The sequence below is a fragment of the Pinus tabuliformis genome, chromosome Q (genome assembly GCF_031772625.1).
Source record: "Pinus tabuliformis cultivar Carrire ecotype Pingquan chromosome Q, CPIR1, whole genome shotgun sequence".
Taxonomy (NCBI): Eukaryota; Viridiplantae; Streptophyta; class Pinopsida; order Pinales; family Pinaceae; genus Pinus; species Pinus tabuliformis.
Genome location: NC_142296.1, coordinates 871795900 through 871810453, shown reverse-complemented (window position 1 = coordinate 871810453; position 14554 = coordinate 871795900).

The following is a 14554-nucleotide window of genomic DNA, read 5'->3' as shown; positions in this document are numbered from 1 at the left end:
CAAGGCCTAAATGAAGAATTTGAAGGCAAAATTGAGGAAGGCAATAAGGAAGCAAAAGAGGCAAAGGGAGCTTGATCATCTTCAGATTTTGGCCAAAGCCTCTTTAGCTCAGCATAACACTTAATGAAGAAGCTCCAGCCCAAATTTCAAGAAATTTGGGGCATTTTTGGCATTTTGGCAAATTTTTGTACAAAAAACAGAATTTTTCTCCATGTGCGCCGCACCACGTGGTGCGCGCTTATGATAGGAAGCTCCAAATGGAAAAAAAATTATATTTTTGGATTTTTCATGAAAAATCATGACTTCTGGTGCATGGCCAAGAAGTTTTAGCAAGTTTTGAGTCCTCAGGAGGTCAAAAACACTCAAAAAATGACCTCTCTGCCCCTATTTTTATACACAGGAAGCAGTCTTGGGAGATTGAAGTTTTGAAGGGGAAAATGGGCACCAAATTCAGAAATTTTACTTGGGCTAGAAAGTAGACAGGCAGGTCTTTCCAAAAAGCACACTTGGGCTCAATTTGGACTTCATGAAGTGCCTCAAACTCAGTCTCAAAGTGGCACGATGCACAGAGAAATTGGTGCGGCGCACAGAGGTTTTTTGCCCAATTTTTCACCTTCCAGCTCAGAAATTCGGCCAGTTTGACTAGTTTTGCTTTGTGATGTAATTTTTGATCTATATTGATGTAATTGGATGAACATGATGTAATTTTGGCACTTATTTACTTGTTCTAGAGGATTCATTCACTAAAAAGTGAACATTTAATGAATGAATCAGTTTCCTACCTTATAGAGGCAAGTTGTTTTGACTACCTATATTTTAGAGCTTTGTTTAGAATTGGTTGAAACAGCTCCTAGAATGATGAGCTCGACCCCTAGAGGCAAGGAAATAGGTTTTTCTTGCCTATATTATGTAATTTCTAAGTCATTTTCAAGGTTGGACACTTGGGATTGCTTTGGCATATCATTATACATTCTATCTCTGCATTTTTGGCTAAGGAAAGACCAGGGTTTTGCAGCACTGTTTGGGATCCATGTGGCTTTATGTTTTGACGGTGTGCTTCTCTAAGTAATTGTAAGTTCATTAGTGTTATGTGTATCATTTTCCTCTCTTTTCTTCTGAATTTTAACAAATTAGTGATTAAGGTGGAATCCATTAACTGTTATGCTTTGCCTTTGAATTTGTTTAAATTTCCATGTTTTCATCTGTTTAAGGAGAATTCTTGAGAATCTCTTGCTCTCCTTAGCTCCTCACTAGTCCAATCTATCCATTTCATTCAATTTAAAGCATCAAAACGATTTCCTTCGTTGCCCCAATCAGAACTCTACAGAAACTGTGCCTCATCCCCGAGCCCAATTCACCTTTCCCTATTTCCAACACAAAACCCTCAAAAACTCAAATCAAATCCTTTGCACTTAATATGTAGCCTAAAATCAGTTGCAAAATTAGTCATCTCCAGCCCCATTGATTATCTGTTGCCGAGATCAACCCGGAGAGAGCCCTCTCCTGTCCTCGTAGGGCTAGCTACGAGGCTGAGTGTGGTTTGATGTGGACCTAGAACCTTGTCTTTCGAGCTTGAGAAAAATCTAGTCTCTAACACTGACGAGTATTACATAAACATAATGGGATATTCTCGATAGAAAGGCACTTAGAATAATACAGCTATGCCTAGCTGCATCGGTAGCATTTAATATTTCAAAGGAAACAACAATAGAGGATTTAATGTCGACATTAACCAAACTATATGAAAAACCCTCAGCCTCAAATAAGGTATTTCCTATGAAGCGTTTATTTAATATGAAGATGTCAGAAGGTGGATCTGCTACTGATCATTTAAATGAATTTAATACAGTTACTAGTCAGTTAAGTTCTGTAGGGGTAACTTTTGATAGTGAAGTTAGGGCTCTATTATTTCTGTGCTCATTGCTTGAAAGTTGAAATGGTTTAGGTATGTCGATTAGTAACTTTGTCTCTGGATCTAGTACTTTAAAATTTGATGATGTTTTCGGTGCAATCCTTAGTGAGGAAATGTGATGAAAAAGCTTTGGTGAGACATCAGGTAATGCTTTGACTACAGATACTAAGGGAAGAAAAATGGAAAGAGGAAAGAGCCCTGGATATCGTAGTATGTCAAGAAAAGGAAGATCCAAGTCCAGATCAGGGATAGTGTACTGGAAATGCAGGAAGAAAGGACACCTGAAGAAAGACTGGAAGTCTCAGAATGGAAAAGAAGGAGACGCGCAACAAGAAAATAATCATGAAGCGAATGTAACAGGTGATGTGCTGCAAGATGCTTTGATTATTTCATTAGAAAATATTATTGATGTCTGGGTGGTAGATTCAGGGGCCTCATTCCATGCCACACTTGATAGGAAACATTTTCATGACTATGTTCAAGGAGATTTTGGACAGGTTCGATTGGGTGATGATAAACCCTGTAAAATCATTGGAATGGGTATAGTTTTCATAAAACAACGGAATATAAATTAATGGCTATTGAAGGAGGTAAGGTATGTTCGAGATTTGAAGAAAAATCTGATTTCTACAGGGCAGTTGGGAGGTGAATGTTGCGTAACTACTTTCACAGATAAAACCTGGAAGGTCACAAAAGGAGTCCTGGTAATAACAAAAGGAGAAAAGGTTGGTACATTGTATTTATGCAATGGTATTTGTAATTATGTTAATGCTTTAACCTATACAGGAGCATATATGACATTGTGGCATCATAGGCTTAGGCACATGAGTGAGAAGGGGATGCAGATCCTTCACTCAAGAAATCTGTTGCTAGGTTTGAAGCATGTCGATTTGGAATTCTGTGGAAATTGTGTTTATGGAAAACAGAAGAGAGTCAGATTTCTCAAAGTTGGGAAAGAAAAGAAGAGCAAAAAGTTAGAGCTTGTGCATACAGATGTGTGGGTACCTTCTCATGTATCATCTCTCAGTGGCTCTCACTATTATGTTAATTTTATTGGTGATGCAACTAGAAAAACCTAGATTTATTGAATTCGAAATAAATCTAATGTATTTGATACTTTCAAGAAATGGAAAGATTTGGTTGAAAATGAGATAGGAAAAAGCTTGAAGTGTCTCAGAGCAGAAAATTAAGGTGAATATTGCAGCGAAGAGTTTGATAAGTACTGTTTAGAAAATGGAATTCGTAGAGAGAAGACAGTTCCAAGAACACCGCATCAAAATGGTGTGTCAGAAAGGATGAGTGGGACAATCATGGAGCATGTAGAATTTCCTTTACAATTTTGGGTAGATGTTGTAGATACTACTGTTTATATAATAAACAAAGGGCCTTCAACCTCCTTAGATGGTGGTATTCCAAAGGAGGCATGGATAGGTAAAAAGGTAAGTTACTCTTTTTTAAAGACTTTTGGTTGTGAAGCCTTTGTCCACATTAATAAAGAAAATAGAAGAAAGCTTGAGGCAAAATCAAAGAATGTACCTTTATTGGATATGGTGTTAATGATTTTGGTTATCACTTTTATGATTATGAAAAACACAAAATCATTAGGAGCAGAGATGTCATATTCAATGAAAAGGTTTTGTATAAGGATCAGCTGCAGGAAAAAGAAAATAGAGAATACACAGTGCTTAAAGAGATCACAGAAAAAGTGATGGTGCCTAAAATACATAATGATCAATAGCCAGAACATCAACAGCTTCCACAATAACAACAAGTTCCTCAAACACCTAAAAGTGGTGTTATAAGATCTACCAGGATATGTAGACCCCCTTGAACAATAATCTCCTTCATTATATTATGTATTGTTGATTGATTCTGGTGAACCAGAATGTTATGAAGAAGCAGTGCAAGTAGAAACCTAAAAGAAGTGGGAGCAAGCCATGAAAGAAGAGATGGGATCCTTAGCACATAACCAAACTTGGGACTTAGTCCAGTTTCCTACAGGTAAAACAAAATTGCAGAATAAATGGGTTTACGAGTTGATGGAAGAAGATGGAGGTAGAAAAAGGTATAAAGCTAGAGTTGTGGTGAAGGGGTTTGCATAGAAAAAGGGTATAGACTTTGACGAGATATTTTCTCCTATTGTTAAAATGACTTCAATCAAAACTATTTGAAGTCTAGTAGCAGCTGAAGATTTACAGCTTGAACAGTTAGTTGTAAATACAACCTTTCTCCATGGGATTTGGAGGAAGATATATATATGCAACAACCACAAGGATATGAGGTAAAAGGTAAGGAGAAACTAGTGTGAAGATTTAAGCAGAGCTTGTATGGCTTAAAACAGGCTCCAAGGCAGCGGTATCTAAAATTTGACAGGTTTATGTATGTACAAGGTTATACTAGATGTCACTCTGATCACTGTGTTTATCTCAAAAAGCAAAATGATGGAAGCTATATTATATTATTATTGTATGTAGATGACATGATTGTTGTAGGTTCTAGCATGTAGGAAATAAATGTGCTCGAAACAAAATTGGCAAACTAATTTGCAACAAAGGATTTGGGTGCTGCAAAACAAATCCTTGGTATGAGAATAAATAGAGACAGGAAGAATCGAAAATTAACATTGTCTCAAAGTGAGTACATAGAAAAGGTACTGAAAATATATAATATGCAGAATGCAAAACCAGTTAGTATACCTTTGGGTATCCATTTCAAACTACGTAAGGAGGTGTGTCCCAAGACTTAGGAAGAAATCGTTGATATGTCTAAAGTTCCATATGCATCAACAGTTGGAAGCTTAATGTATGCAGTGGTCTACACAAGGCCTGATATTGCACATGCAGTCGGAGTTGTAAGCAGGTACATGAAAAATATAGGGAAAAAACATTGGATGGCAGTGAATTGGATTCTCAGGTATTTGAGAGGTACCACAAATCAAGCATTATGCTTTGGTGGTTCAAACATTTCTCTACCGGGATATGTTGATGCAGATATGACAGGTGATAGAGATAACAAGAGGAACATAATAGGGTAATGTTTATTGTAGGTGGAACAACTATGATTTTGGTTTCAAAACTGGAAAGTGTTGTTGCACTCTCAACAACAGAAGCATAGTATGTTGCCGCTACAGATGCTAGTAAGAAATGATTTGGTTACAAAGGTTTTTGGATGAATTGGGTAAGAAGCAAGAGTTGGAAAGGTTATACAGTGATAGCCAAAGCGCCATACATCTTACAAAGAACTCTGCATTTCATTCCAAGAAAAAACATATACAGCTGAAGTATCATTTCATATGGTCAGCATTGGAAAATGGACAGTTGAAGCTGGAAAAGATACACACTAGCTAGAATCCTGCAGATATGTTAACAAAAGTTGTAACCAGAGAGAAACTGAGAGTTTGCTCAGTATCAATTGGTCTTCAAGTATGATGAAGAAGATGAGAAATAGCCAGGTCCAAAGCGTATTCATTGTCCAGCAAATAAAGCGGCGGTGAATTTGTTATAATCAATCTCAAAGTGGGAGATTATTGGGTGTGGAGCCTGATTATCTTCTTTATTCAAAGGTATCACTGCATTGGACCCCAGTTCATAATGTGGTGGCAATTCCACCCATAATATTTATGCTGTAGGGGGGATCCAAGGGGGGGTGACTATGACCTTTGGGAGCCCCCCTTGGAGGGGGATTAGGGGCAGTGCCCCCGACACTAAAAATAGATGAAAAATTTCCTTGTAAAATGTTGTAATTTTGTAGTCAATCTGAGCCATTCATTAGGTGGAGATTTGACGGTAGAAGTTATGTTTAATTTAGGGTTTTTTTCCCTAGAATGAAACCCCTCACTATATATGAGGGAATTGTATTGCGTCTATGTATATCTTTATTCTGAGTGAGAAAGAGAGAGAATATTGTGTGAGAGTGAATAGGGAATTACATCGGATCGGCTATAGGTTTTATCTCTTCAGTTTCCTGGATAATATAAAAGGAAGGACTGGCTGTTTCTCCATGGATGTAGCCCAAATTAGGTGGACCAAGTATATCTATGTCTCTCTTGTTTTATGTGATTTCTGTGTTTGTATTTCTATATTATATTTTATGTGTTCCATTGCTCTGTAATATATAATTTTCTAAGGTAGGTGCAGGTATGGTTCCTGAACCTTCACCACATTTTTTTGGTCATAATGCAGATCCATATTCCTTTTATAACACTCAAAAATTTTGGAAACATGGGAACCATTATCAGTATGGGCAACCCCCTCAATCTTGGCAACAAGGATGGAGAGGGTCAAACCATTCATATTAGTCCTATCCGGCATAGATGTTGTCATATCCTCCTACATATGCACCTCACCATATGTCACAATCATCATTTCCTCCCCTACCTCAACAAAGTCAACTGATGCCACCATTACCTTTACCACAATATTTTTGACCACCCTAACTTCCTGCTCAACCAATACCAAATCCTAATAATAAAGTGGTGTAATGATCTGTTCTTTTAAACTGCCACCTTCTCCTATTCATCAAACGTTGCGAGCTGGGATACATGAGATTCAATTGAGATAGGGAAGGGTAATTAAACTAGAAAAACAAAAACATACCATGGTGATCATTGAGGAGAAAAAAGAAGAGGGAACTCCTGATCATTCGAAGAACAATGACACCATTCAGCACATTCCCGTACCATCAGAGTTACCATCTTCTTCAAACTGACCTCCCTACCTAGAGAGGCTAGTTGTGGAGAGGAGTGACCCCGAGTCCAGTCTAGCTTCTGAGTTGAGGAATATTTTCATAAGGGTACCTTCACTTCAGGCTATTAGATAGATCCCCATCTCCACAAATATCATTAGGGAAATCTATCTCGAAAATCCAGGGAGTAAGAGAGCATAACCTCAGACCATCCAATTTGTTGGCCGAGAAGCTGAGTTAATGATAGGATGTGCACAAATGGAAAAGTCTATCGATCATGGAAACCTGGTTGTCTCTATTCAGATAGGTGGCATCCATGTCCCAAATGTGTTAATAGACCTAGGTGCTACCTTTAATGTCATGACTAGGAAAACCATTGATGAGCTTGGGTTGGTCCATATTTGTTCTACCCCTACTGTGCTTGAACTTGTAAATAGATCAAAAATCAAGCCAGAAGGTGTACTAGATGGTGTGGTTGTCTCCATAGACTCCTGGGAATACCTCGCAAACTTTATTTTCCTTCAGCCAAAAAATCTTGTGGTCAACATCCCTTGATTCTGGGGTGACCATGGCTCACCACAGTTGATGCTTACATTGGATGTTGCTATGGTGATATGTATATTTCACATGGAGACTCTAGTAAGAAAGTCACCTTATACCTGCCTGCTAGATCTCTTCAGGAGATCAAGTACACTTTGTTGTTAGATTACGATAGTAGTGATGAGGAGACTCAACCTGTTTCTTTGATCCACCATTATACAGAGTCTACCCAGGAGGGTGGATTACAAGATTTCTTGAAGAATTTGGACATAATGCCTAATTTTGACATGTTTCGCCAAATCCTTAGTCTAAATTTTCAAGAAAATTTTGATTCTCAACCCTCCTCATCACTAGTCTTAGTAGCATCTTCTTGCACTCTTGAGCCTGAGACTACTCTTGTTGAAATTAGTCCAGGAAAATTATTACATATTACTTCATACTTGGACTCATCTCAACAAGAGAAACTTGTTTATTTGTTGTGTGATCACCTTGATTCCTTTGCACGAAGTGATGAGGACATGAAAGGCATACCTCATGAAACCTGTACTCACCATATTTATATTTAGGAGGGAGCCCGACCTGTTCGTCAGCCCCAAAGGCACATGAACCCTGCACTAAGAGACGTTGTGAAATAAGAATTACAAAAACTCTTAGATGCTAGCTTTATATATATTATATCCAATAGCCAGTGGGTCTCGCCATTGGTAATAGTCCCAAAAAAGGATGGGAGATGGCACATCTGCATTTATTATTGAGAACTTAATAAAGCCACTCTCAAGGATTACTTTCACCTTCCATTTATTAATCAGGTGCTAGATAACCTTGCTGGTAAAAAGTACTTTTCATTTTTAGATAGTTTTAGTGCGTACAACCAAATTTAGATCCCACCTGCAGGTCAAGCTAATACCACCTTTACATGTTCATGGGGTAAATTTTCTTACCGTTTCCTTTCCTTTGGACTATGTAATGCCCAACCACCTTTCAAAGGGTTGTGCTGGCCATTTTTGCTAATCTCAAGTGTTTTGAGATCTATATGGATGATTTTTCAATGCTTGGTAACTCATTCTAGGAAGCCCTCAAAAGCCTAGAAAAGGTGGTTTCACATTGCCAAGAGTCTCACCTTGCTTTGAGTGATAAAAAGTGTAGATTAATGTGCAAATCAAGAGTAGTCCTTGGAAATTTGGTTTCCAACAAAGGTATCCAGGTAGAACTGACCAAAATAGAAGTTATCTTGCGTATTCCTACACCCAAAACACAAAGAGAAGTGAGAGGATTCCTAGGACATGTGGGCTCTTATAGGAGATTCATTGGGAACTTTTCTAGGATAACTTCCCACCTTTTCTGATTGTTAGCTAAGGATAGTGAGTTTCTCTAGTCCATAGCTTGCCAATAGTCTTTTGAGACATTAAAAGAAAACTTAGTGCATGCACCAGTTTTGAGAGGTCCCAAATGGTCCCTTCCATTCCAAATTTCCTATGATGCCTCAGATACTGCCATTGGTGTAGCTTTAGGACAAGAAGAGAACAAACAATCCTATTCTATTTACTTCATCAGTAAAAACTTGTCACCCGCTGAATTGAACTATACAGTGACCAAGAAATAGTTTTTCGCCATAATTTTTTGCTATCAATAAGTTCAGAAACTACATCACAGGATATGAAATATTTATGCGTACTGATCATTCTGTGATAAAATATTTAATGAATAAACTGCTGACTAGTGGTAGAGTGACTAAGTGGTTACTGTTGTTACAAGAATTTAATGTTGCTATTATTGATAGACTAGGAAAATGTAATGTTTTAGCAGACTATCTTTCTAGATTGAATAGTCCTAGTGAAGTAATTCCTATTGATGATGATTTCCCTAACGAACATCTTTTTTCTATGCCAACAAAGTCTCCATGGTTTGATGACATAGCTAACAATTTAGTTACCAGAAAAACACCACCTCACTTATCGGGTCGTGAAAAGCAGAATATCATATTAAAAAGCGTTACATATTCTTGGGTCCAAGGAGACCTCTTTTACACTAGACTAGATCTCATCATTCGCAGATGTGTAAGAGAGGAAGAAGTGTTTGATATACTAAAATCTACCCATGATGAACCTTGTGGTGGTCACTTCGTTGATAAGAAAACTACAGATAAAATCTTATGCATTGGATACTTTTGGCCTTATTTGTTTAAGGATGCCAAACAATATGTCAAGCGATGCGATAACTGTCAGTGAATGGGTCAACCTGTTCAAGCCAATGAAATGCCTTTATGTCCTCAGATTATGATTGAACCTTTTGAAAAATGGGCTATCGATTTCATAAGACCAATAAATCCAACATCTATGAATAAAAAGTATATATTGGTTTGCACTGATTTTGTGAGAAAATGGGTAGAAGTTAAAGTTGTTTCTTTCACTACAGAAAAAGTTGTTGTCGAATTTTGTTTAGTGAAATTTTTAATAGATTTGGTGTTCCTAGAGAGATTATTAATGAAAATGGACCGTATTTTATTTCTAATATGGTACAGGAAGTCATGGATCAATACAAAATTTGGCATAGAGAGTCCACTCCATATCACCCACAAGCAAATGCCTAGATGGAGTCTACCAAAAGGGTGATTGAATCCATCCTCACCAAAATAGTAAATCTGCATAGGAAGGATTGGGCCATTCAGTTACCTGAAGCCTTATGGGCTTGTCGAACCACTTGGAAGAATAGGACAAACATACACCATATGAGTTGGTATAGGGAAACAAGTTCTTTTACCGATAGAGTTCCAAATAAAAACATTGTGAATAGTAGTTCAGTTGGGATTAGATCTCTCAAAAGCATAACAACAACATCTACTATAGTTAAATGAGTTAGATGAATTTCGAAGAGATGATGTTCAACAGAATGTCTTAGTACAACAACAATGCAAAAAGTGGCATGACAAGTCTATTAGGAAGAAGCAGTGCCAACCAGGTGATTCGGTACTTCTTTATGACTCTAGATTTAAAAATTTCAAAGGAAAATTCCATACACGATGGATGGGACCTTATGAAGTAGTCATAATTTTCCAGAAGGGGGTTCTAGAGATCAAAAATATTGGCAGGAAAAATTCAGTATTCCTTGTGAACGGGCATAGACTCAAGGTATATTTTCAACCCCTCACAAAGGAGGACTTCAAGCAGCAAGTGCAGCAACAACCTAAGCTAGAGATGGTAGGTGGCCATGCCAAACTATTACAGATCTAATTCTCTCTTTTCAAAAAAATAAATAATAATAATAAAAAGAAAAAGAAATGTCAAAAACTAAAAATAAAACAAAAAAAATATTTTCCTGTGATTGTGAAAATCAGTTTGCTGACATGGTAACAGATGGATCAGCCTGAAAACCAACATGATGGTAGGAAGATCGAAATTTTAATAAAATGGTAATGTTGCTTAATCTTTATATGTGCTAACTATCACCAAGAATAAGAAGGTTTTGAAGTGTAGGAACCGAGCCCTTATCAAAGTTTGGGACAATTGACATAGAAACTTTTATCCAAGAAACACTCAATTCTTGCTGCATTTACTTTTGGTGTGGTACTATCTAGGCAGATTTTTTAGGTGAATTTTCCCCTTCTTCTATTTCCTTTTTCGTAAAATACCATATATTTTTATTATTTTTATCCCATAAAGTTTACCACCCCTTTATTCACATGGAAACTGTCCCTATTCTATTTTGTTCTTCCCTCTTTTTCCCCTGAATTTTTTTTCCTAGATCCCTTTTTTGATATGTCCCTCTTGGTAGTCTCACTCTTGAATTCCCTGTCATAATTTCCTTCCCATTCTGAAAATTTACCCCCTTTCCCACTTCTTTTATCCCCATGTATCATATTGCAGAATCTAATTCAAGTTTATGAGCAGATCAAAACACATGTATTGACAAATAAAAGATGTCGAATAAAACCTCCTTTATGATTTAGCAAATCTTTAAGAATCCAGCCTATGAATTTTATCAGAATTGTTTGGCCATAATATCCCTGGGGTAGGTATATGTGTTTAGTGCAGGAATGTTCAGTGTAGGAATGTTCGGTGTAGGAATGTCCAGTGCAAGAATGTTTAGTGCAAAAATGTTCAGTGCAGGAATCCGCACTACTGAGTACTCTCGAGTACAAAACTACATGTCCTGGTTTAAGAACAATGGTCTTTAGTGCGAAAATTTGTAATATGGTGTAGGAATACCTGGTGTGAAAATGTACATTTGGAAAGTTTACTCTTGTTTCATGAAAATCATGTTTAGGAAGAATGACTACCCCACTTCTAGATTGATAGCATTCAATAATTTCTTTATTATGATTAAGCCCTTTTTTAATCATTTGTTAAAATAGGAAGGAAATATTTTAAGTACTGGGATAGTTAAGTTATAAAATGTTATTTTTTTAAAGTACCATGTACACCTTGTGTGAAATAATGAAGTGATTGCAGGATATGTACGATTTTACCTGTCATCCCATACTTAGATTTTTGAAAAATCTCATTACCTGTTAATGATGACCCAACCTTATACCATACCACAGATGACTTTCATATTAATCATTTCACCTTAACCAATGCCTTCACCAATGATCATATCTTCTTGTACCACGACATATCTATATCGCAATCATCCCAAGGTCCACATTTAATGATGGAGTATGACCGTTAGGAGGTGTTTTGTGGGTGGAAACACCCTAGGGTCATACTTCATACTGAAGTGTGAAGAGGTGGTATTACCCATAGGTCCTACGTTTGGGGTCGATCCCGTAGGGTCCAAACCCTCTCCTCGTTCTGATGCCTTTAGAACCTATAACTTATCCAAGAAAATCATATAAAATAGCAGTACCAAAAATCATGTTCATGATATATGTGTTAGATCATATAAGAAAATGAGAAATTGAGCATTAATATAAGATTTATAATCAAATCACAACATGGATCAATGCATAAACATGATAAATATCAAGAATAGAACAGCATTTCTTTATTGATGTAAGCTAAATGAAAGGTGGAAAACTACAACCTGAGTCTTCCTCCAGCTCTAAGAAAAACCATCCTCTGAATCCGTCCTATCCTGGCCTCAACAATCTTCCTCCATCGATACACACAAGGATGCCATAAGAGGGATGAGGGACATCTCAAAAGAGGACACAAAGGTTTATAACTTGGGGGTGTAGGAGGCACAAGGATTTCTTTAGACTCGATCAGGGATCAATGAACTATAATATCAATATCTCATCTCTCCTGCCCTTAGGCTTTCCCATGGAGGTTTATTTATACTTCTCCAATTTTTTTTTTCAAGTTGGGAAATAGTTGGGCCATGGGCTATATTAGGTGACTAAAAGGTAAAACCCATAAAATCCACCCAAATTTAAGGAGATTATCTATTTTTAGTGTTTTAACACATACACACGGGTTGGTTATATACTGACCAGTGTGTACACAATTTTAATAGAGGGAAAAGTAGCATATGGGAAGTAAAACACTTTTTTTTTAGAATTTGGACCAAGTCTAGAAAGGAAGGGTTGCCCTAGGCCATAACTAGAGAATCAAATCTACCAAAAGTTGTAAATAGTCCTATAACAAATGCCCCCTAATATATGAGGTTAGAAGGGGTACATGATGGCTGAAATGTATTAAGTGTATAGAAGGAATCATGCCAATACCGAATAGGAGTTCACCAGAATTTAGCTTGCCAAGCCAGTGAAAGAGATCAGAAAGAAATTGTTGTCTGAGGTGGGCATACCCATGCTCAGAGATAATAAATCATGTCCACATGTCAAGTACAAAAGAGGATCCAATATGTATACAAGTATAAAGAAATTGGAAATACATAGGAGATCATCCGATCATATCCAAGTAAGTACATGTCTCAATATCACATATAAAGAACTGATCAATGATGCTGAAGTAGAAAGATGATCACCGAAGTCATAAAGCTTGTCCAGAAAGTACTAAGTCAAAATGGTGGAGCAAATGGTACTACACGCAACTTAGGTGTGAACATATAAGATGTCACTATAAGGAACTGCAACATATAAGGCGGATGGTGTCAATTAGAAGAAACAAGAGAAACTGACAAGTGAACCAAGAAATGCTCATGCAAACTCGAGGTCTTCACTGATCACTGTGGTACATTTCTACACAATGGGAATAAATGATCTGAAGTCGACCATGTGAGAAATCGTTTGATTACCGGTCATTGATGTATACCATTAACAAATGCAAGACTACTCACAGATAATGATGATAAGAGCCAAGGTACCCAGTACAATCTAACAAGTGCGAATAAATGAGATGTAGTCAAACACTTAGAAGAATATATCAATCAGGAGACAATGATGTTTTCCCACTTTCGATAGTGAATGAGTCTTCCACTGATGACTGCAAACCCTAAGGTACTGCCAAATGGACTCTAGATCTTGTTCCTAAAGAAATGAGTTGAATTCGATGCGAAAAAATATGCTATAAGGAAGGAATTAAGGCATCCTTCATCAATCCAGTGCCAGTGTAATCCGCAAGCCAATAATGTGGAAGGAATCAGATGAATAAAGATGTATTAGCCCAACAGAAGCATGTTCTTGGCGTACAAAAGATGTAGCTAGTGCATGATATAAACCATTTGAACCAACCAACAATGAAAGCTAACATAGAGGCGAGGAATCCACCAATAGGGTCAAATGGAAACCAAGGTACTGCATGAGTCCCACTGTGTGATAAAAAAAGCTGACTTCGAACACAATGAAAACCACTCAGTCAAACACCCATGATATTGATCGATGCTAAGCACAAGGTGACCTATAAATAATGAAAATAGGGTCAGGGTGCGGCCCTAGATCTACTCCCAGAGCAATTTATCATAGTCGATAAGAGCAAGACCTGCCAACAAGAAGTCAATGGAGGCCTTCTCAAACCAGCATGAGCAAAGGACCAAATAGTGGATGTGATAACAAAGATGACTCTCACAACCAGGGATGGCCAACTGAAAAATAGGTCAAGGGACACTACAGAAAGGTCGACTTAGGTTTACTTCCCTTGAACAAAAGCATGACTCAAATGTGACTACATACCTATGATAACTTTGTATAAGTTTGTCATGGAGGAGGCATAAGAAAGCTCTCCATATGATTGGAAGAGATAACCAATTAGAGGAGTATTGACTCAATAACAAGGTTAAGGCTCTCCTAAGTCAACCTAAAGGCCATCCCAATGGAGGAAATACTTATTTTTCGAGTGCTTTGTTAAAGGGCGACACAATTGACTCTAGCTGCCATCAATTATGGAAATAATGTCTCGTTCTACTCTTTTCGAGATATATAACTTTTTTTTCTTTTTCATATTCGTGAAGCCTAAAAAAGAATAAAATAATGCTATAGTAAAGTGGAAATAACAAGTTTCCAAATACATATGCACTAGTTCT